Below are 25,020 nucleotides of genomic sequence, written 5' to 3' on the forward strand. Positions count from 1 at the left end.
AAATCTGACGGCATACAATTAACAATGGAATCGCTTTCACATTGAAGATATCAAGTCCATCCATTTTACGAAGAAATGAAGTGTTTGTGGAAATGTAGCCACGTGGAGCACAGCATTGTATCGTAGTGAAACATGGACTGGGGGAGAACCGGAACAGAAGAAAACGAAGCGTTTGAGATTTGGTGCTACAGACGATTGTTGAAAATTAGGTGTACTGATAAGGTAAGGAACGACGAGGTTCTCCGCACAATCGGAGAGGAAAGGAATATATGGAAAACACTGACAAGAAGAAGGGACAGGATTACACGATATCTTTTAAGACGTGGTGGAATGACTTCCACGATACTAGAGGGAGCTGTAGAGGGTAAAAGCTGTACAGGAAGACAGAGATTTTAATACATCCAGCAAATAATTGAGAACGCAGGTTGCAAGTGCTACTCTGAGATGTAAATGCCGAAACGAGTAGTTACCAAATCACGTTTTACGCTGTTTTACGTCTAGATAGTCGTGGCTTAAAATATTTTCTGGGACTGATAGCTGAGCATACTTCATAATAATATTAAAATGGAGAAAAGCTTTCTGACATTCTGCAAAAATATATTTGTTTGGTCATGAACCGGATTTCGGCTTCTGAGGCCATCTTCAGGTGACAACTGAATGTTGCAAACAAAATAACAAGATGTGCGAGTTACACTGATATTATTTATACGGAAGACAAAAAATGACAGTGTTTCATAGGAAAACATTACTTTTTTCTTTTTGTTTTTGTCATACAGAAATAACTACATTAACTAAAAGTGGGGGTAAACAATTTTTTTTTGGGGGGGGGGGGCGGGGGGTATGTTTAACAACAGATGAGAAATAAAATGAGTTAACAGTTTGAATCTAGGATTTGTAATGAAAACTTAATTTAACAAAGAGGAAAATGGAAACTGAGTCTGATCTTTTATTACTAGGCTGGCAGGCTGTGTCATGTGTTTTATGATCTCCGGTTTTTTGCTAAAAGATTATTTCAATGTGAAAAATTAATGCTTTCCTATGTTAACACTGTCATTTTTGTATCTTCTAAATATATAATATCTAAGTCGAACATTATATTTATCTGTGTTTGCGACATTCAGTTGTCACCTAAAGATGGCCTGAGAAGCCTAAAGCCGCTTCGTGACCAAAAGAATATAATTTTGCAGAGCATCAGGAACTGTTTTTCATTTTTGATTCTATTACCATGTTCTGCCAAGGACCGACAGAAAATGCAGTTAACGCTACTTCCTAATATCTCATTAACTAGTCTTTCAAATGCGTAATCTCCTAGACTAGTACCTCAATGAGATAATTTAATAAAATGGCTCGTCAAAAGTATCGGGAGATGGGTGGTGCTGCTTGACAATGTGCCGAATGATGCGGCTAGATGCGACGAATGGCGCTGTGTAAACGCGATATCTCTGTGTTACAGAAATGTGTGTAGTGAACATGGCAGTACGTCGGGAGTTATCCAACTTCGAACGTGGGATGATAATCGGTGCAATGCTTACGGGTCATAACATATCGGCGATTACACAAGACTTCGGGTTTACGAGGTCACCGACGTCTTAGAGCTGATTTTCAATATCGCAGAGACCATGTTTCCACACGAGTAAATCGCCGCAATGACTGATCACAAATGTTTGGCGACCGCAAATGTTGCGCCATACGGGATGATCTGCGTATCCGTAAGTCAGATAGCTCTCGATCTGAATGTGGATCGTCAGAAACCTATTCCTTCCAGGACTGTAAATCCACCGTATAGGTCTCAACAGCCGGTGACCAATACTCAGTGTCATCCTATAACCTACAACCAAACTGTGTATATTCTTTTTCAACAAGGAGTAAACGAAAGGCATTTACAAGTATACAAAGGACTCCGAGACAAGCCGTTTCATACTGAATGCTTGTTGTCCATCAGTTGGCGAGACATATGGAGACCGCTTTACAGAATATACAGCAAGGATGAGTGTTGTGCCTTGTGACACTTTCCAAATTTTGATTTCTCTATAATTGAAATTTAATACATTTTGTTACTCCATTTTTAAATGATGGCACTCGCTGTTATGTGCTGCAGTATTTTTCTGAAATGACAAAAATTAATCTGGGAAATTACTCCAGAAAAATAAAAAAAACTTGTGCCAACGTACAACATGATCATGTAGTTAGAAGCAAATAGTCTATTGAAATTTAAAAGCGTTCTAATCGAGAAAAGCTTGTCAATGTTGTATTTAATGCTCTGTAATGTTACGGACCAATAATCGTCAAGAGAAATCAAATTAAGCAGAATTATCATCAAAAACCAGTTACAAGTTTAAAACATTTTAAAATCGAAGCTATTGGAATCCATCACAAATTTTCATCTTCAAGACAGGTAAATTGGTATTAGATTAGTGAAAATCGATTAATTTGCGAACATTCCATTTATCATGGAGAAAGACCTCCTTCCGTTCCGAGGTACAAGATGGTACACGACTGACCAAGTATGACTTTACCGTCCACAGGTTATATAACTAGTTTCAAAAATATATACGATTTTACTAGCCACAAAATTCTGCAACTGGCGAATCAACAGCATATTCCAAAAACAGCACTTAAATGTGTAGAACTGGAAATATTTACAAATGCTACTCAAAAAACTCTCATCCCTAAGAATAACAAAAAATTGCAGAAACTGTTTATGGCGGTCTGTAGTGTGCATTTCTTCATGAGGTTTAAAAGTCAATCACTAGATTCAAGTATCGACCAAGAAACATTATGGGTCCGTAGGTGCACTAGCCTCTAGCTACAATACTCTTCCCTGCACACACATACGCGCCATCTGAGCTAGCAGAGCCTTGGCGTGCGTTCCTATTTAATTGCTCAAATGGTCAGTTGCAGCGATATCCTTCGGAGGTCATATCTGGCCAGAAACAACTATTCCGCTCTTTCACGAGCCGAAGGATTCCCTGACTCCCAAATTCCGACGGCTGTGAAAGGATCCAGTTCTCCACAGTGTCATGCAGTTCATCGTTCGAGTTGAGGGGCTTCTCTTTGAGATGTTTTTTTCTAGGGGACCAAACAACACGTGGAAGTCGCAGGGCGACATGTCCGGGCTGTAGGGCGGATGCTCAAGCCGCTCCAACTGGAACTTGGCCATTACACTTTGTGTAACCTTGGAGACGTGTGTCCGTGCGTTATCGCGGAGCAGATTCACCCCCTCCGTGAGCATTCCAGGCCATTTGCTCTTGATATACTTGCTAGGTACACAGTATGTACAGTATACGTTACTGTAAATGGATTTGCCGTGCTCGAGGAATTAGAGGGCTACAGGACTTCGGACGTCGAAAAAGACGGTGAGAATCAAGTTTCCTGCTGAGGGCACAGCTCTGAATATTTTAGGAGACAGTGACGACACTATATTCGCGTCCCTAGATGACTCACTACGTTATCCCAAAGAGGCACATGCAAATTTCAACCGGTTAGGTTGTAACGACATTTCGTACCTTCTCATTTCAGCACTCCTTATAAATAAATGTTTGTTTTGTCTCATAAAGACAGAAAAGTTCTAAAATTTGATAACAAGGCACGAAATTGCAGAAACCTCCACGCCACACGCACCAGCTTAAAAAGTTGCATGTTATCGACAGCAGCCTATGCTTGACAAAGAAATATGATACACAGATAAATGTCATAAAGAAAAGTTTCTATATGTGACGACAACAAAAGTGTATTAGATTGGCACGTGTCACAATACATGCTCGATATTTAGCACGCTTGCCCCAATGCAGTGTCTTACCGCTTTGCCACAGCTTCACCTAGGCTTGATAAAACACCATAGTTCGTCTGAATTACAAGTGTAGAGACGATATACGAGTGCTGTGATCCGTTTAGGATACGACGAGGATGTTATAAATACAAAAAAAAGAGGAATTTAGATTTGTGGTCTTTTCAGGCCACGAAATGGACCTTGACGCTACATACACATAACGTCTGACATATGTTGTTTCGCACAATTGAAGCTGAATCTAATGACATAACACTATATGCACACGTTCGGCCCAGGTTCAACAACAACTTCTTCGACGAAATGCGATAACATTTAGTAAAATCAACTAAATTCACGGCACTTAGATTCTGTGGAATAACACAGAATTTCATGATATGCTATCCTAAGACAGCAGCGCACAAATTCACCTTCAAATTTTCTCTTTCGCAACATTGGAAGGTGCAATGAGGGCTTTCATTAATCCAGTGGATGCCATTATTCCATCAAATAACCGGTTTTCATTAAAAGTTGCAGTTGACGTTCGTGGAGTTACAACAACTGCTTTCTTCACCGCCACGCCCTACTATCATGGTATGAGGGTCCGAGGATAGTCAAACAATGACCGAAACCGATTAACACCGACATTTTTTGCGGCCTGTTTTTTAATGAATTTTTAAGGCGCTTTTAGCCACACCGTTGTTTCTCCATGAGAAATGTTCTCATAAATTACTATTTCGATTAGATGCATGAATCCTCATTTCTGCGTGTGGATTAGAATTTGTGGCATTGCAGCACAGATGCATGACCACCAATTCATTTAATGTTAAGCGTGTAATGTTGATGTCAGCCAATTCAACGTCCTGCCCTGAGTCGGAAGTAATTTATCCAGCATACGAGAATGTATTCACCGTTATTTCTGAAACACAATTCAGGGCTAGAGTTACGCGAACGTACGAGGACGGACGCACAGCACCTACCAGCTCCACACACCTCAGTTTGGAAGAGCATCTGGTGCTTCACTTTTGTAGGATGGTTTTCGCATATTTCTCGACACTAAGGCTCACACGTACGCGTGCTATAACAAATCGGGTGTCTGTCATGTTCTATACACCACTGCGTTTACCTATAAATTTCATCGCTTGCAAAATGTACCCAGAGTTTTAAGCTAGTATGTCTGTAGACAGCACCATTGGCTTACTTTTTAATCCGGAAGTTCGTGTTCATAACACATTTTAAAATTTCACATGTGTTTATAGGTATAAAAACATTGGGGGCCATGTTTCGCACGGCATCGTATATACCACACGCAGCTAATCTACACACGTGTTCGGCGTGCAGCTGGCGTACGAGCCTAATAGCATGCATAAGCCTGCAGACAGGGAAACAGATGTGTAAACGGGGCTTAGACAGCATTATAATAGGATGCATTACAACCGTGATATCTGAGGAACTTTGTATGCAATGCTAATTCGTTAATCCGACGATACTCAAGTCGCACGCCGAATATGTCATCAACTATATCTGAATTGTAAATCAGTCGTCGTTATACAGCTGATGCTCGATTACGCTATTGGCGCTAAATTGCTGGAAACGGTAACCTAAAGTTGGAATTGATACATAAAACTAATTTGTAGGTAAGGCAGATACATGGCTGAAATTCGTTGGGAGAGTCTTAAATAAATGTAATTCATCCACGAAAAAAACTCTCGTTCGGCAGCGTCTTGAGCGTGGCTCATCAGTCTGTGACCCATAACACGTGGGATTAATAGGAGAGATAAAGAAGATCCAAAGAAGAGCAACACTTTTCGTCACGGAATCTTTTAGTTGGCTCGAAAGCGCTATTGTTAGGCTCAGCAAACTCCAGTTGCACACGCTACAAAAGAGGCGTTGTGAATCATGGACAGGTTTACTGTTGAATTTCCGAGATCATGCTTTCCTGGAAGAGAGTGTTACCTATATCTGATACGTCTCGCGGAATGACCACAACGAGAAAAGCGGATGAACTAGACTTGCTAAGGAGGTCTGACGACAGTCATGCTTTACAAGTTCCATTCACTAATGAAACAGGGAAGGGGACCTCAGAGAATGGTATCAGAAGTACCGTCTGACACAAACCTTAAGGTAGCTTATGGGTTATAGATGTAGTTAGGGAGTAATTCTGTTTCACGTTCTAATACTTAAGTGTCTTACTAATATAAAAAAATGCAAGGCTGCATTCCGAGTAGAGAAGCCCGTAAGAGGCGCCGGTACGGCTTCATTCATATCTGTGGTCCAGATACATCTTGGCTGGCCGCCAGCCGTAGCACGCTATTTGCTGTACGCGTCCGAGCGATGAAAGTCGTGGTTTTCATTTTATCCCACGTATATTCTATTTATAAACTTGTAAATTTACGTGGTCGGTGAGTACGTCATTCGCTCAGATGCTTCAGAGCTACATTGAAACGTGCTGTCAACTCCCAGGGGAGAGATTTTCAACAATACAACAATTATAGGTTGAAACTATGGAGTAGTGTCAAGCCTTCAACGGCCATGGGGCTACCGTCCCGCAGAGATTTCGCTTATTATGGAACTCCGGAGGTTCATGACCTCTTAAATCTATTGCTGCTTTATGTATTCCTATTAAACTTAACGTTACCAGACCAAAATGTTACAAAGAATATTTATTTAATGATACATCCCAAAACTAAAAACGTTTCACTTCTTATACTGGAGGATGGTGAGTGGCGTAACGGTATACCTTACCGGCGGAAGATAGACTAGTAAAAGTCCTAAGGCATATATTGCACATAACTATCTCTTTGAGAGCTCTCTTTTCGGAAATACTTAATTAAATATAAAATAAAGCTGCTAAATGTAAGTATGATAAGGAACCATGTAAGGCTGACTTATGACAACAGTGGGTGAATGAGATGCCCTTAGCAAAATATCAACATTTCGTCCTGGAAGAGGCATCAAACGAAGGAAGGTTGGAATTAAAAGTCTCACCGATGTTGAAGCATTAGTTCTGTAGAAAAATGGAAGTGACTGTGGTCTTAGAGACACTGTCCTGAAGTGATTACGGAAACCACAGAGTACATTAAACGAATGATAGAATGAGCTTTTAACTGCGCTTCCATCAAATACGAACCGAGTGTCTCAACCATTGCAACACCATGCACCATGTTCGGCCAAGCAGAGATATAAAAGGGAGAATATTCACCTAATACATCGTACGTACTGTGAAAACTTTCGGACGTAGATAATGATTGATTCAGTTGAGAGATCACTTTGATAAATTTCCGAAAACACGACTTTATGGTACATAAATCATTTAGTGGCACAGTGAACTTATATCTCATTCAAAACAAAATAAAAGGTTGAGACCTGGCTGTTGATAGGTTTATTACTATTTACGTACAGATCCAGTTTAATTCTGACGTTGATTTAATGTCTTTGGGCAGAGAAAATTAAAAGATGCGTTTCAGGTGGAATGAATGTACTCCTACACACGATACTACAAAGTATTTATACGTCGTACTGAAGGATATTAAGCACATAAAAATACAACTCGTTTGGAAGGAATTAAATTTGCGTAATGGAAATCTTGAGTCCTGGTTTAGAGAAGACAAAACAAAGTTTGCATCTCGCAGGAAATGCTCCGTTATTTTCCTGTGACTCTTAATCTGAGCGAATGTGTAATCTTTTCCATTCATAATTATGCGGTTACTGTGAAATACAACTGGAATACCGAAATCTTTCCTTCATCTCAACGTTTCATCACCACCAGCCAGAATGAAACAGAGATTGCTGAGAGATTAAAATTGTAGCTTGTACGTACTTTTCATCCAGCTGGTCTGAAAATAAAATACAACCACTGTTGTGAGTTGAGATGAAACTTCGCAGCGGACAGCTCTGTTATTGCCGGACGCGGACGAAGAGACACGAGGTCGTGTATCACACGGCAGCGGTTATTTCGTCACTCGTGCGTCAGTCTAGGGTGCGGGTCTTTCATTCACGGACAGAGATTTGACATGCGTCCAACTAACTTCTTTTATTATAATTTAGTAATTGGGGAGCAGTTTACGCACTACACAAAATGAAGGCAGCTTCAGTCAGTTCTCATAGACACGTATTCGATCATCACATCCGCTACATCTAAGTTGTCAACAAATTTCATTGCCATTTCCTGACCGTGGTTATAAAATTAACATGTCTGTGAGTTAACAGCTACTGTAAACACCAAATAAGTGACGAGTATATAACCAAGGAACACGCGCTTTCTAAAGTCTACTCTGGTTATCGCGATATATAACATTAAAAAGTTTTGCCATTTTATCAATCCGTAAATTCAGCTCCTACAAAATTTATGTGTAATTTTGAAACCAAGATCTTACAGAAGTGTTGTAATAAAAAAATTAACGGATGCGGAAGTGTATATAACTTTGAAACTTTTTATCATCCGTTGGCAGGAGTAAAGACTCAAACTAGCTATAAGAAAACTTCATTTGTGAGAAGAACACACTTATTATTTAATTCAACGACGGCTAGTTGGCTCATGAGTAGTTCAAAAGCTTTATAATATTTAATTATGTATAATTAACCTACGCTAAAAAAACGTGTCAACTGTATGAGTGGCAGTCAAATAAAAAGCGAAAACGCGCGACAATGGGGCCATGGAACGGTTCCATTAAAAATAATCAGCACATTCATTAAGACACTTATCTCAATGGGAGACTAGAACAGCAATTCCTGTTTCATAGAACGCGGTCAGCCGCAGACGGATCCACAACCGCACCCACTCGGGCATTTCCTCGTCCGACTGAGGTCAACGTCCAAACATGTCTTACTAGAATTTGTGAGCACAGCTTTGGCTTTATTTGGCGAGAAACATGTGGAATGTTTCCACTGCTTGCTCCGCTGTTTGCCCTCGGACTCGAAATGGTGGAATCACGTATGGTCACGATGACCTTACTTCGACTGAAGGGGCTCTCCTCTTGTCGAGTTCCTCGAGCAATGAACCACAACCAGCGCGCCTCGCTATGAAGACACTCTGCAGAAACTACGACGCGCCATAAAGTCTTCAGCCCGAGAACGCTGTCGCATAGAATCATCCTGATGCACTACAACGCCAGCTTCCACACTACCAATCGGATGACGGCTATGCTTCAGTGATTCACTTACGAAACACTACAGTAAGCTTCACACAGCTCGGATTGTTCACCGTGTGATTTTAACATCTTTAGCGACCTGAAGAACAACATACGTGAACGTCCGTTTCAGTCGGACGAGGCAATGCAAAAGTGGGTACACTTGTGGACCCATCAGCAGCCTACCGCGTTCTACTAAACGCGTCTCTCAGAGTGATAAATGTCTTAACGCGTGTGGTGATTAGTTTTGAATGGAAACATTCCATGTTGCCATTGCGATGGGTGTCCCTTATAGTACAGATTGTTCTGTGCAAATTTATGGTGAAGTAAAGCTGCTACTGAGATAGATGATTGATTGAGCAGAGCAATACTCTACTGGGCGTGGTCCGTTTCGTGTCTGTCAGAGCTGTCAATAGACACATTGACTCATTTACCGTCATTGTAACGTATAACATCAACTACTGCGTAACGTGATTTGTTTACATACAGAAAAATGCTACCGGATGCGGAAGTCACGTTAGCAACCACAAAAGGTCCAGTAACCAAAAGAGGATCGAACCCCGGATATTAGAATTAATAGTCTGACGTTTACCCAACGTGAAGCAACTTTTAAACTTCAATTTTATGCGAACACTTATTAAGGAAACTAATTTTTAGTCTAAAGGAGCAGCATGTGAATGCGTTCATTTAGCAGTTTAAGTTGTGGAAGGAAGAAATTCAAGAACAGGTGAACTGGATGATCTAGCGGAGCATGTGAGGCTCTTATTATGCACGCTTCTCAGACGTACTAGAACTGTCCTTCTCCTAAATTCCTCGTTTATTGTGCGAAAATCCTTAGCACTTCAGCGAACCGTCATTCATTATCGTCCCGCGCCGACTCGCATGAATTATTCAGACCGGATGAGATTAAAAAGGTGTCACGGTCATTTGGCGACCGTTTCGTACCGACAGTCTAGCGACCCACTTCTATACTTTAATAGAATGACCGAAATATCTTTTTCCAACTCTACCACTTCTCCACTGGCAAGCAGCCTAACGTACAGTATAGCGGAAATTCGCTAACCGTGCACGGATTGAGAAACAGGCAACGAGTTCTCATAATAGTCTGATGCACAGAACACACACGCACCACATTAGGTAGGACACGCGTCTGTCTGTCCACTACAATGTTTCTCTATGCATTGTGGGACGTGCACCTTCCAATGTGTAATAACATTATACAGTACAGTTTTTCGATATAGTGTGTAAATTTTCCAAACAGATTATTCACCGTGCACCGCGTTCCAAAACGTATAAAAAATCAAATGATGCACGATCAGATGTGCGAATCCGTCCCTTCGCTACCAACCTATGTCGGGATTCACACAAAGTGTATGGCAGCAGCACTCGCACCTGTTGAGCGACGCTTCCTGGCTACCTGTTGCTCACACAATCCTCAACACACGGATGACGTATAAGACCAAAATTTCCGAAAATAGCAGTCTGAGTAGCCTTAGAGTACTGTATAATTCCGTAGAGATAGTAGCTACAGGAAGCACTCTCTCGACAGCACACACGTCTTTAGGAAGAGCTCAATAAGTTTCGTTGTCCATTATTTACGAATTTCTGGAGAGAGAGCGCTGGGATTCCAATGAAATTAATCTATACCGTATTTATACTCATCCGTACAGCAAAAAAAGAAAAGAGAAATAAAGGGGATATACCTGCTTGTATAACCAAAGACGCGTACAGTGAGAGAACTAACGAATTAGCATTTTGAATGGCCTTTAGGCAGGGAATATTTCGTGTAAAAACAGTGGATACAGGAAGGATTCTCCTGACACTACAGAGTTTCTCTATACTTTACTTATTTATATTCTTAGCGATGCCAAAGAAATTAATATACACGGCAAAAAAGGTGAAGAAGAGAAAACAGGAGGACGTACTTGTTTATATAACGAATGGCTTCGGCGGTAAGAGAAGCAAGCAACAAGCGATTTGAGTGTCCCTTAGGGATCATATATTTTGTATAAGGAAGTACTTACAGAAAGCACTCTGTCTACAGGAAAGACTTCCTGAGAAAGAGCTGGATAAATTTCGCTATACTTTATTTCCCAGTTGCTGTAGCTAACACTTGGGGGTGCCAATAAAATTAATCTGCACCATATGCATAATTATTTATACTGTAAAAAAGCGATCAAGATAATCTAAGAGCATGTACCTGCTTGTATAACCAAAGACTTCGGCAGTGAGAGAAGCAAGTATTTGAGTATCCTATAGGGATCGTATATTTCGTATAAAGACAGTAGATACAGGAAGCGCTCTGTTGACAGTACAGACTTCCTCATAAAGGGCTCGAAACATTTCACTATATTTCATTTTCCTGTTTCTGGGGCCAACAGTTAGGTATACCAATGAAATAAATCTATATCGCGTTTATACTGCTAGTGAAATCGAGGGCTTCTCCAGTGAGAAGACTGACCAAATCTACGCATATGGGACTCCAACCAGCGGTGCAGATAAAACACAGATATCACTCGTGTGGCGGTATACGACTTATAGAAGAAAAAAAAAAAACTGTAGCTACTGACACCGAACAAAATGGTTGATATGTATGCTTTGAAATGAGAATTCGCGTCACGAGTGTAGATTACTTCGACAGTCACAGCATAAAAACACGCGAAGCTCCGCTGAACGACTAGACGACGTCCAGAAGAAAAGTTGCCTTTATTTCACGTTCAAATAGTGTTTAATTACGACAGCTACAGTTCAACTACGATTACAAAATAGCTAGCATCGAGCGTCATTTGTGTGTTAAGGAAAGACGTTGAAAGTGGAAGTAATTACGGATAGAAGTGTTTGGACGGAGAGTGCCACGACGGACCCTACACAAAATATGTGTTGCAGGCGCGAACTATCGTTTGACGCGTCGAGGTGGGATAGGCAAGGAAAAAAGTAATCGCTATCCAGAGATGAGGTATTAGCAGCAGCGGTTACCGTGAGCTGTCCCGGAGCGTATCCCGAGGTGTAGCACGTGCGCTGCGCGGCTGCCGCCGAGTGTCGCGTCCGCCGAGCGCTAGGCGAGTACCCGCGCCACCACCACCAGCACACCACTCAAGCAAGAGAGCGACTGCGCGCGCCGGTGCGCAGCGCGCCGCGCCCGCCGGCGCCCAGGAAACACATAAATCTACCTCAGGCGCGGCCAATCGCCGCGTCGCCACAATCTACCGCATCCTGCGAATTCACACGCCAGCGCAAGGTGTTGACAAGCGACGCACAATTTATAGTTTCCCGTAGTGAGATCCCACGTCTGCATGACACCCCCCTACCCCCTCCTCCACCCTCTGCCCTTAGTCGTCGCCGTCCTACGGAATCCCGTTTCGATTTCCTCTTCCTCTTCCGGGAACGGAGACTCACGTATTTGCTGGTATGGAATGAAAGGCTGTGTCTCTGAGGAACACACTTTGACTTTCTCTTTATTTGGCACCATTTTTACATATGGGGGATCTACACTGGATTTACCACAATTTCTTTTCTGCTGTCGGATGACTTTCCTGTAAAAAAAAAAATGGAGGAACATCTAAAAATGAAGGCAAGAACGATAGAACGTTCCGTCACGATTAACTGGGACGGATGACTCACCTTCTTAGATAAAGGACAGGACAAACCAGGTACTCGATCTACTTAGCACTGGGGAACCAGGAAGAAGATTGAGACTGACAGTTAGACTGGATTTAACATTATGTATTACTGCAGTCTGGTGACATTACTGCCAAAGAAGTGTGGAGGGAGCCGCGCTGTCTCGGGTGCCTTGCCACGGTTCGCGCGGCTGCCCCGTCAGATATTCCAGTCCTCCCTGGGGCATGGGTGTGTGTCTGTTGTCCTTAGCTTAAGTTAAAGTTACATTAAATAGTGTGTAAGCCTAGGTTCAAATGGCTCTGAGCACTATGGGACTTAACATCTATGGTCATCAGTCCCCTAGAACTTACAACTACTTAAACGTAACTGACCTAAGGACATCACACAACACCCAGTCATCACGAGGCAGAGAAAATCCCTGTCCCCGCCGGGAATCGAACCCGGGAACCCGGGCGCGGGAAGCGAGAACGCTACCGCACGACCACGAGCTGCGGACTGTAAGCCTAGGGACCGATGACCTCAGCAGTTTGGTTCCACAGGAACTTACCACCACCAGTTAAGTGCGGAGGAAAATCAGTCAACGAAGGTAGGGAAGATATAATTTAACATAGTGTTATGATTAGCTTATCCCTTGGATAAGGGCAGAAAAAACAAAGTGAAAAAGCGGGCATTCGACATACTTGATACCGGGGAACCAAGCAAAAAGGGTCTACGTGTAATGCGGGACTATTTCATTTCTGTGGTCTTACGGTCTTCCTCTGAAGGAAGTGTGGAGGGAAATCTGTCTACGAAGGAAGAAGAAATAGAATTTAACAATGCGTTACGTTTAGATGAAACGGACCACGCGCTTTGTTGCATAAGGACAAGAAAAGTAATTGGTCAAATTGAAGCGGAAGAGCAGATATTCAGCTTCATTAACGAGGATAAGCAAGGGAATTGTTGATCTGGATGGCTACTCAGTGAATTTACTTCCGCACCTTCCGAATGTCAGTTCAGTGACTTAATGATCACACCATTTCTTTCGATACAAGAAAAAGTGGAACGAGGAATCCCAGCTGATAGCTGTATAGCGGAAACTTTGGGATTTCTTTCGATTCTAAATGGTGGGGGTGGGGTAGTCGGGAAGGGGGATAGAGAAGTGAAGGTTACACTGGATTTAGCACTATTTAATTCCTGCTGTCGGAAGGCCTCCCTAAAGAAAAAGATAGGAATTTAATGATCCGTCACGATTAGGTGAAACGGACCGTTCGCACCCTTGTATAAGGATGGGAAATAGTGACAGGGCTGATCACTGCGGCCAACAAGACATACGGTCGAACAAAAAAAAAAAAGCATGATTCAAACTGGCCAGACAGTGTATTAATTTCTGTGCCTGTCAAATGTCAGTTCAGCAACATAAGCGTTCCACCATTACTTTCGGTTACGCGAAATAATGAAATATAGCTCAACTGTGCATACCGCAAGTTTTTGGACTGCTATCGATATAGACGACGAGGCAGAAAGGAGAGAAAGACTGAGATTGACGCCACAACTTCGCCGATGCCCTTAGAGGCGGAGCGCTGGTTCATTTCGGAGAGGAAAGGAGAAGGAAATGGCGAATGACCAAGACCGAAATAGGAATCGGACGTAACCTTCTTGGTCGAAGTGATTTAAAACCCAAATCAGGAGGCGCACTCAGTATTTTAATTCGGTCCCTCCAGAACACGAGTTCAGGGTTCTTCGTATGTTTTACAAACAGTTGACAAAAAGCTACAAATAAATACATGAGGTATTGGTTCTGTGAAGACCAGTGGCACGATTGTTTACAAGGATGGATCACGAGATACATTAGTACTGCTTACGGTGAACGATGCCTCTAAATGAATACAGGATGGACTGCTGATGCGTGTAACAGTAAATCAGTGTACGAAAATATATCGAAAAATGTGTGTGACGTGTCAAGAAAAGAAATTAGTTGCAGACAAGTTATCTAGAAATGAAGAATGGAGTTTTAATTAACAAATTTATTCAAAACTGAACACTTATGTTACTTTGTTCGTGAGTATAAAGCCGTAATTTTAAGATATGGAAACGATATTTGATTTAAAATTGCATGTCTTTGGTTTATTAACTGATGTTAAGGACGTTGCCTGTGGTCGGAATTCTGGGTCATGGTACAGATAGGCTGGCGGTAGCTCGGAGGTTAGCGTCAATATGGTCACGTTCGAATACTCGTTCGTCTCGATTTAAAGTTCTAACGTTCCGTATTTCTCTCGTTGGTAAAATAATTGCTCTACTATAATATTTCTCTAGGGTAAAGCCAAATTGTAAAGCGAAAGATGTTGAGACACTTCATTGTTTTACGTAATGGACACGACATTTCTTACTATCTATTTGCCTTTTCTCTGTTATAACGTATAAGTAATAGCTGTGACTTGAATTGTAAAATGTAACATTCCTTGGTTACTGTAATTTTGCGCAAACGTGATTTTCTAAAACTAATAGTGACAAATGTATCTTCGTAATCTTGGTGGTGGTAACAGCAGGATTTCTTCGTAATTCTGAGAGAAATGACATAAATGAAATTAATTTTATCTCAAAGGTACGCTTAAGATAAATGAATATATCAGACGAGCTATAGAATCTGTCTAATCTCTTTCATTTTTTCTTACTTATGAAATATTATAGAGGTTTGACTAAGGTTCTGCAGCAGTTACTTGCTATGGAGTCATATTTCCTCGGTTACCAGCTTGCAGGTAAAAATTTGCATACACTAACAGCTACTAAATGTAAATGCTATTTTCGCAAAGCGAAGTTTTGTGCTTTCACTCAGAATTAAAAAACTACTTGAAATTAAAAATCACTGTGTTGTGGTTCTGAAGGTGATGGTGATGGAGGCTTTTCTGCTTTGTTATACCTATCGAAGCACTGACCGTCACTTCTTTATTAATTTCTTTCATAAGAAGTACACTAACTGCGAATCTGGGACACTTACCACTGGCAGAGTTGCATTTTGTCAATGTTGTGTACAGAAATAAAGATCATTACGAAAGTATTTCAAATACTTGTTTGAAGTTCAATGATAATCAAATAATTGAGATGTCTGTGGGAATGAAGTAGGTGAAATGTAAAAGGCAATGCACCCCAGTAGAAGATACAGCTGGATTGCTGATAATCGGTTTAGCTTCGAAGATGGCATTTTACGCGCATTTATTCTAGTTTTGGGAGAACTAGCAAGATCCACATACACTAATAAACTGTTTACAATGCCAACGGTACATAAATGATGAGTACCTCGTGTTGTAGAAGTACCGTATACAATTAAAATTCAGAACAGCTCAAATCACAGCAATGAATAAATAACCAGTCTAAATATCCCTATATCGTTGGGAATATATAAAAGTCGCAGAAGCAGTTACTTTGACAACGTGGAATTTATTATAAGACGTCCCGCAGAGAATATAAGATAAAATCGACCATCATTTTGCAGAAATGATGGCATTGTTACTTACAGGAGCAATTCTCAGGAAACTAGAGATATGTTCATTGTGTTACGTGAGCAGTGATATATTTAAGATAATTTTTTATATACTTGGAAGGAGAGACAGCGTTGGTCGTATTTTGTTGTTTTATTAAGCGCAAAATCGATTTTCGGTCACTTAGTGACCATCCTCAGTGCTGTAATATACACTTTACATTGGTAGGCACTGCTGTCAACAAGCTTAGAGCTCTAAGCTTGTTGACAGCAGTGCCTACCAATGTAAAGTGTATATTACAGCACTGAGGATGGTCACTTAGAGCTCGAAGCTTGTTGACAGCAGTGCCTACCAATGTAAAGTGTATATTACAGCACTGAGGATGGTCACTAAGTGACCGAAAATCGATTTTGCGCCTAATAAAACAACAAAATACGACCAACGCTGTCTTTCCTTCCAAGTATATCCATTATCTGGTCGTGGTGCACAGGACCCTCAATGGAGTCGCCAATCAATATAATTTTTTATATGGTCTAGAATAACAGAAATTAAGCCGTATACGCTGAACGCAGAAGCTGCTGTCGTGATGGGAGACTGTGCAAACGCTGGGTGGTCGCTCGGTTCACAGCATGCGCCTGCCCGTAGGCAACCCATTAACACTTGTTGCCAGCAGGGAGCCCCCCACGCCTCTCCAACACCCCAGCAGTCCCCTACTCCCGGTCGCCACTTGCAGCCGCAAATTTTACTGCAAGCTCAACAGCCGCGTCACACTCCCCGTGACCCGCTGCGAGTAAAGCAGAGCTAGAGCTCTGTCATTAGCATTGAGATTAAACCCTTCATTCTAATACGATCAATGGGAAAACTTTTCATCGAAGAATTAAATAGCATGATACCTCAGAGAGTTGCAGTGCCCGTTACGCTATTCTGTCGCACAAATGAGTGGTAACGTCCTATGGAATTGTAGGAATTCAGATTACTGTTTAAAGTCGAAGTACGACCACACAATAAACAACTTGTTTCATATAAGTACTAAAAAAAGTTTTTTTAGAATTAAGGAACATATTAATATGCTTCCAAGTCTTTCAGTAGATATATCTGCTGTAATACGAATAAATATTACGTATTGGATTAAATGCTCGTGTAAATCGTTGCCTCTTAGTTCAAATAAAGACATTATTATTGTTCTGACATATTACAGAGTTTCCTCAAGAAGGAGACAGTGTTCTACTCACTACAAAGAAAGCCAGTCATGCTGCCCTCGCCTCGTTATTTGGTTTAAAAACTCACAAATGTCACCGTTATTTGCGTAATACTAACATGTCTAACACAGAAAATTGATTTTCACAATTAATTGAAACATAAAGTTCACTTCAACCAATTACTTTTTTTTTCATTGATCTCTCGGTTACCCATGTCAGAAAATCTCTCATTTGCTAAAAATCAGGAGTACGAATTTTGAAATTATAAAAATTGTTGCACTAGTTTTAATGCATAAACTACTAACATCTGTAGCAGTTACTGCGTTAATCCTTGACGCTTCTGATTTCATTTGTATAACACGGGTTATAAAGCGTGTGAAAGTGCTGGGTGTACAGTGTTAGAATTAATCAAGCAAAAATGACCTAGTGCTATGCGCTAAACTTTATTACAAAGTATTTGAATTCTTAAAAGCTTGACGTGAATCTGTGATGTTGAATTACTGTCCCCAACACAAAGTTTTGACATTTCTTGCCAGCGATTATGTTGCAGAAGTTGCACTTCAACGCGAGATCATTTAAGCATAAACTGAGAGAAATCTTCCAGCACACTGGATTTAGTGGCTTTCGGTAGCTTTTTTATAGATAGAGTGTTTCGTAATATATTCGGTATAGGCAAATAGAACAATTTTACACGCTGGTTAGGATAATGTTCCTCAAGACGTATTCGATAAAGAGAACATTTCATTATTGGTGGTAAGAGCATTAACAGGATAATATGCCCCATATATATAATCATCATCCCTGAAAATATCTTGTAGTTTGTATTCAATAGAAGCCATGCCTCTATAATTTTCACAAGGTATATAATGAAGGGGAAAACTTATGTTGTGAAAATATCTTGTAGGCTGTAGTCAATAGAAGTCATGCCTCTATAATTTTCACAATATATATAATAAAGGAGAAAACTTATGTTGTGAAAATTAAAGAGGCATGACTTCTATTGAATTCAGTCTGCAAGATATTTTCAGGGGTGTTGAAAAAAGGATAAAAAAGTACGTTGAAAAATATCCTCGGAGGAAACCAATATGGTTTTTTACTATTAGAAAAAAATTGGAAAAATTTGTTAAATTGACAGAGAACTCCACTTCATGTTAACTGATTTGAAACAAGTTTTTATAATGTTAACAGCCCTGCCAGCATTATACAAAGTGCTAAAAGAATCGGACACCTGTGACAAGCTAAGAAGGTTAGTTAGGTTAACAGTGAAGGACACAAAGGCAAAAGTAAAAGTGAATGAAATGACCAAGAACTTTAATTTAACAGATGCAGTGAAACAGAGTGATTGTCTCTCGTTGGTCCTGTTAACTTAACACTGGTTAGTCTGATACCAAATAGACAAGAGAGGAACAAGAATGGTGAAATTCGTTAGATAAGTGCATATGCAGGTGATGCCGCAATCGTGTAAAGATATGTAAACACTTTTAAAGAAATGTACTAAGTATTGGAAACAGAAGGAACAAAAATTGGACTTATTGTAAAAGAAAACAAGACAAAATACAAAGCAATGTCGAATCGTGAGGGTAGAAAAACAGCACATAACCTGAAGGCCTCCAATAAATATTTTAAAGCTATCATGTACTTCAGCTGCCTAGGTGTCCTCTAAACCCACGATAATATGTCAGACAATGTATCAGAGAAAGGACACAAGCTGGAAACAGAACCAGTTACTCGAACTTACAGATATTAAGAGGTCTTCAATCACAAATACAATGAATTAAGAGTATAATATTCTCTTGTACGACCAGTTGTTACAAATGGGTCAGAAATGTGGACGATGACAGAAACTAGCATAAACGACCTAAGGAAATTTGGGAAAAGATTCTGCAAAAAAAAAAATTATGGACGTGTGAGAGATACAGAGGATAGGAGACTATGGTACAACCTTGAAATACAAGGCCTTATACAAGAAAAAGTCATAATGAAATTCATTAAATCTCAAATAATTCGCTGGTTAGAACATATGAAGAGGGGAATAGACGACATGATTCTCTAACGAATACTGAAACTCAGATTGTATTCCATCAGAAGGAAGGGCTGACCAAAATCTAGATGGCTGGACAATGTGTTGGCTGACCTTACCAAAATGGACATCCGAGGAAGGAAGAGAAAAGCAGAGAACAGAGATGTATAGAGGCCCGTCTTGGGCTGTAGTGCCGAGGAATAAGCAGAAAAAGAAGAAGAACAAGATGATGATGAGCATTAATGTGATTATACTTTTTCTTCCCCTCTCTAGTTAACCACATCAGGTTCAAGGGCCCCGTCTTTAAAGACATCGCCATCGAAGAGCGTTAAACCTAATCTCCATTTCTTATTTGAAGCTTAGTTACCTTAGGTGCCTAAAATACGTTCATAAAGTTATGAAAGAAAGTGCTGAACAGTTCGGTTCATGGAATATTTACATATTTTTAAGTAAGAACGTTAAAATGGACGATTTACTGAAGTGGAGAGCAATTTGTAACGAGGATTACTAAGGCAGATACCGAAAAAGGTAATTTTCTTTAGAAGAACAAGATAATATGGTAAGGCCGCAAGGAAAATCGTGAACAGGAACAGATAACAGCTGGGCTTAACGGGAGCTTCTCGAATGTGAGTGCGAAAAGATTTTTCAAAAGTGTTAACACAGGAAAGTGAACATCTGGAATAGTTAATGATTAATGAAAACCACCCCAGCTGTAAGATTAAACATTTATTGTCTTACGACCGGTTTCGTTTCTTTGAACATCTTTGGCCTGGTAATTTCATTTCTTTGAAGATCTTTAGGTTGCCTTAAACTACATCCTCACCGAGTTATGCCGAATTCATGACATAAACGGTCATTTAAGTCATGACTACGGTACAGTTCTGTGAACATTTACTGTAAGGCAATCTGACTATGTTCAAAGAAACGAAATCGGCCGTAGCACAATAAATGTGTAATCATACAGCTGAGGTGGTTTTCATTAATCGTTAACATTAATGTCAGCTGTGGGCCTAACATGATCAAGATTACATGTAGAATACGTTTTCTGTGATTCGCATTGCCGAAAATGAAATAAAGTAAATGATAGTAGTGCAGGAAATAATATGGTCGGAATGTAATCCCTTTCAGGTTCACCACGTAAACTTGTAAGAAGAAACTATTGATGATTATTCCGCATAGAGACAGGCTTTAAACGTGGAGGTCCTTCACTAGTTCCTGCAGGGAAGTAAGATACGACCATTGCTGCTTTCATCCTCTCATTTCCTTTATTACCGTATACGTAAGATCACAAATACGAGGATATGTTTACATTTACTCGTTACATCTTTTGAACATCTAACTGCACATCTAGAGCTTAAATTTGTTGGTTGGATGAAAGAACTGCACTATTTCCAGAGTTTCTTGATTACTGTGAGCTCTGCTTTAACCTCTTTAACAACTTCCAAGCATACCTGTAAATGAGAATACGATCCTCGATATCTCTAAAGTCTTACTGATTGAATCTCATTCTCATTTTGAATTTCAATGTCATTCTAACTGACCACACCTTGTGAAAGTCTTGCAATTCTTCCACAATGTTGTTCCTTACTTCGATTCACTAGAGGTGGCATAATTCTTAAACGCTAGAATAGCATTACTACAGCAACGCTGTGAGTTCGTGCTATTAGTTTTGATTAAAGGAAAAAACACTACAGCTGCTTATGATACCATTTCAGATAACACTATAATTTCCATGCGCTGGCAACAGTTCGCTCTTCAAATGGCTCTGAGCACTATGGGACTCAACTGCTGTGGTCATTAGTCCCCTAGAACTTAGAACTACTTAAACCTAACTAACCTAAGGACATCACACACATCCATGCCCGAGGCAGGATTCGAACCTGCGACCGTAGCAACAGTTCGCAATCGATCCGTTTCTGTATAAGCATTCTTACACTCCTGTCCACAAAGAAAGCACATTCGAAGCAAACTTAGTGTATTTACTGAACTAAACCCCATCTTACATCTTTGGGATTAATTACAGACTCGATTGCGCTCCAGATCATTTCGCCCAGAAACCCAGAAATAACTATTCACACTTCATCAGTAGTACCAGAAACAAATTCAGTCTTCCGTGTATGGCAATTTATTTGAAAGCGATCTCTGAAGATAAAACACTGCAATAGTAGCAAAAGGGAAAATGCACTATATGAGTTCCATGATTAGGGTCTTCGAAACGACCAGGAAAGGGTATACAGGAAGGGGTATACTCGTACTGTACAAGACAAACAGCTTCGTACGAAATGCTGTCCTAATGCCGTGGTGGAGTAGGAGACATTATTAGCAATCTCTGGGAATATAATACAAGCGTAGGATTAGCGTCACTCACCAGTGGTTGTTCTATGACGGTAAAAAGTGGCATATGTTCAATAGTCGTTGTGCAGGTTTCCTAGGGTTATAGAATTTCTTCACATTGTATTGAACAGTTTTGTAATATGGTTATTAAGAGCTTCACATTGTTCTTTCGTGTATGGAATTAATAGTACCCGAAAGTTCACTGGATACGTCCCTGTTGAAAATATGTACATTGTGCTGGACGAGAATGAATTCTAGTAGGTATCTAAAGGAACACGGCATTCGCTGCTGTCTGATAGAGGTGAATTTCGTAATTATTTCTAGCCAGCTACTAGTTCGTATTTTACGTTTGGAGCTTAGCTTAATGTTCATTATTGTACTGCCCTAATAATGTTGTTGTTTGTAAATATTTCAAAATTTTAGCTATACAGTAAGTGCTTATCTATGTTACATGTGAATAAAATATTATCTGGATAAATATGGCTTTCCGAACTGTAATCGCGTAGATTATTATAATTTATTTTAATTTTATTTGTAGTCGTTTACAAGTGACCTGCCACCTAGTAACTAACACAGGTCGTTTTCCACAATATTAAATTGTACATATACATTATACGAAGCTTAATTGATGTATTAGTATTTTAACAAAGTCTTACAAAAGTTGCAGCTTTAAATACTCAGAAACTTAAAAGTAATTAACAAATGGAAATTTTTGAAATTAACAATTTGTGTACCAAGTAGACAGGAAAACAGGAAGGCAGGAGAGAGTATATTTACAGAATGCCTCACTGAGGCTGTCCAGGAGGGAGTACCTTCCGTACGAGTAAAATGAGCATTAACATAGAAACAAAGGTGCACCAACTTATCTGAATTACATATTTCACAGCTTAACTTTTTTCGATACACATTCGGAATTTTTTATTTCAGGGAGTGCAGCGCATGGAATCAACAATGAATAGTCGGTAATATAATACTTTCACAGCAGTCGATTGGTATATAAATGATGTGTTGCCCTTCTCAAGAAATTTCGGCTATCAGAAAAGGTGAGGAACGTATGAATCAAGTACTACAAGTGAACAAAATTCTAGATCATATGTACGCATCTGCACAGTTTGGGCATGTTAGGAACTTACGTTATGATGAATACAGTAGGGAAGGTACTGCTACAGAAAAATCCACATGGGAGAAACAACTGATGGTTCGTATTGTTCTGCTGAAATTTATTTTATTTCTTCCAGTGGCCTTTTACTTATCTTGAGTAGAATCTCGAATAATAAAATTTTCTTTGGATATGCGAAATTTGTAGATTATAAAAGGTTGACTTCTGGTTTTTTACATAAATAAGTGATTACTTACAGTTATTCGCGTTTTTGTTTGGCATCCGTTTTATAATCTACAAATATCGCATATCAAAACAAAACTGTATCATTCTAGATTCCACTGAAGATACCTTAAAGTAAAAGACGAAACGCGTCTGGAAGAAATAAAATACGCTGCAGCAAGAAAAGGCGCTATTTATTTACAAAATGAATATTTCTGTGCTTGCTGCGGGTGATGGCCACGCAAACAGACTTGTTATAACTGATATCGTATACAGGAGACACGAAAGATAATCAATGTATAGTTCATGATCTTTTAATACTGCAAATGGAGAGGTTCGACTACTGGTAATGTCGTGAACCGCTATTCACTTTCCAGAAATCACTGAAATTTCTGTCGGTGCAAAAGCAGTACAAACACAGTATGATTATGCAGCTGCAAACAGTTGTACAGTGTATTTATTGAGCGGAAAATATGCATTTATCGTTATTTTTGAGTAGACATCTTTTAATAGTGTTGACGGAAACTATTTTCGCGATAGAGCTTTTTCAAACATTGATTGTACCCGTGCAATCCATAATCGCCGTGTAGTCCAGGTATATATTGCTATTGCTTCCAATAGAAAAATAACGCGAATTTGCCTTTGTTATTGCATATTCCAGGTTTCATAAATTTGTTATAAGACTTTTGCTTCTGAAAAACTTAACAAACGTCCTTAATTTCAAGAAAATTTGAGATACATCACTTGCAACATACACGGAAATATGTCCACTGACTACAATAGATATAATGTGAACGTAGCGCATGGCAGTTGACATCTGTTTAGCAACCTCTGGTACTAAATTTTCAGCCTTCGAATTATGATCCTTTCAAGGTATGGTAGTGTTCTGGAAAGTATTGATATAGAACTTCTGGCAGCTGTTCTCGTGGTGAAAGGGAAATAAGTTCTTCCATGACAACAAGCAAAAATATGATCCAGCGTATCTTGAAGACTTGTATCATCTGTCTATAATATTCATTAGAGAAATTCACTTAACTTTGTAGAGCGTCGTAGGGAAACTGTAACCGACAACAGAGATTACGGTAGCAAGGGTCTTCTCTGATAAGGAAGCACTCTAAGGGTCACTGGTTTTGCTTACCTTTCACATAATTGTAGCACGTACGTAAGTGTAACAGATACTGATTTAGACGATGTGCTCTTCAAGCCTATTAGAGAAATCGCAGTTCAAATTCTTACGAGCCTGTCTAAAACCTTACGAGAGTACATTTTGTAGAGCAGCTGAGTAAGGGGAAGCGGCTAATGCAACAGAATAGAACTCTCCTCGTGGTGCATTTGAGTCGCATAATTTTTTTCTCTGATCTTTAACTAAACGCTTGTATAGCAAAAACTAATCATTTTTCTTCGGAAAGGAACAATAATAATAATCATAATGATCATTCTGGTATATTCATGATGAGGTGTAATAAGGAACCGTGATGAAATGAATATTTATTTATCGAAATATTTATGCGCATATAGCAAATGTAATGTACGTTATTCAATGTAGGTATAGTCCGGTATGATGTCATTGAGATACGTGCATGAATTTATAGACAAATAAAAGTTCATGTCATCGTGATTCCTTATAACATTTTGATTATACCTCGCCATGAATGTACCGCAATGTTTATCATTGTCACTGTTACTTTCTGAATAAAGATGATTAGTTGCAATGATACAAATATGTTTGGCAATGATTAGCAAAAAAAAAAGTCACCTAGTAGTATGTATTGCAGTCGTGCGAAAGACAAGCAAAATCGGTAAGCCGTTGGGTGCAACGTGACCAGTGATATGGTGTCATAGCTAATGCTGTTACGGAAGGAGTGCAGGCTAAGTACTCACGGTGAAGTAGCGCTTCTATGGTGGCAGACAGGCGAAGGACGGGCGAGCGGTGTTGGTACTCGTAAGAAAGCGCGGATTCGCGCCTGCGGCAGCAGCCGGCGTTCAAGTGTGCGCGGCGCCTAACACGCGCATGCGCACAACCTCGTCTTGGCACACGCGCGCTCCGCGAGCCTCCTCTCCGCGCATGTAGGACGCGTTTTCATTACCGTGACGTCACTTCGACACCAAAAACCTAGAACTTGTTAATTTCTACAAACATTTTGCATCCAGAGCGATCCAGTTACGGCACGCTCACAC

General features: G+C 40.0%; 1 protein-coding gene across 2 annotated transcripts in view; it reads right to left on the reverse strand.

Annotated features, from left to right (window-relative positions):
* Positions 1-24,849, reverse strand: part of LOC126297678 (sodium- and chloride-dependent GABA transporter 1) — a 346,980-nt gene extending 322,131 nt beyond the window's left edge. The window contains exon 1 of one of the 2 annotated variants that reach the window (XM_049988789.1): positions 24,724-24,849. The gene's annotated coding sequence lies outside the window, so the exon portion shown is untranslated. Of the gene's footprint in view, positions 1-11,871; positions 12,130-24,723 lie in introns of those variants that run through there. The other variant, XM_049988788.1, reaches the window with a different exon arrangement.
* Between the last annotated feature and the right edge of the window lie 171 nt (positions 24,850-25,020).

The sequence above is a fragment of the Schistocerca gregaria genome, chromosome X (genome assembly GCF_023897955.1).
Source record: "Schistocerca gregaria isolate iqSchGreg1 chromosome X, iqSchGreg1.2, whole genome shotgun sequence".
Classification (NCBI taxonomy): Eukaryota; Metazoa; Arthropoda; class Insecta; order Orthoptera; family Acrididae; genus Schistocerca; species Schistocerca gregaria.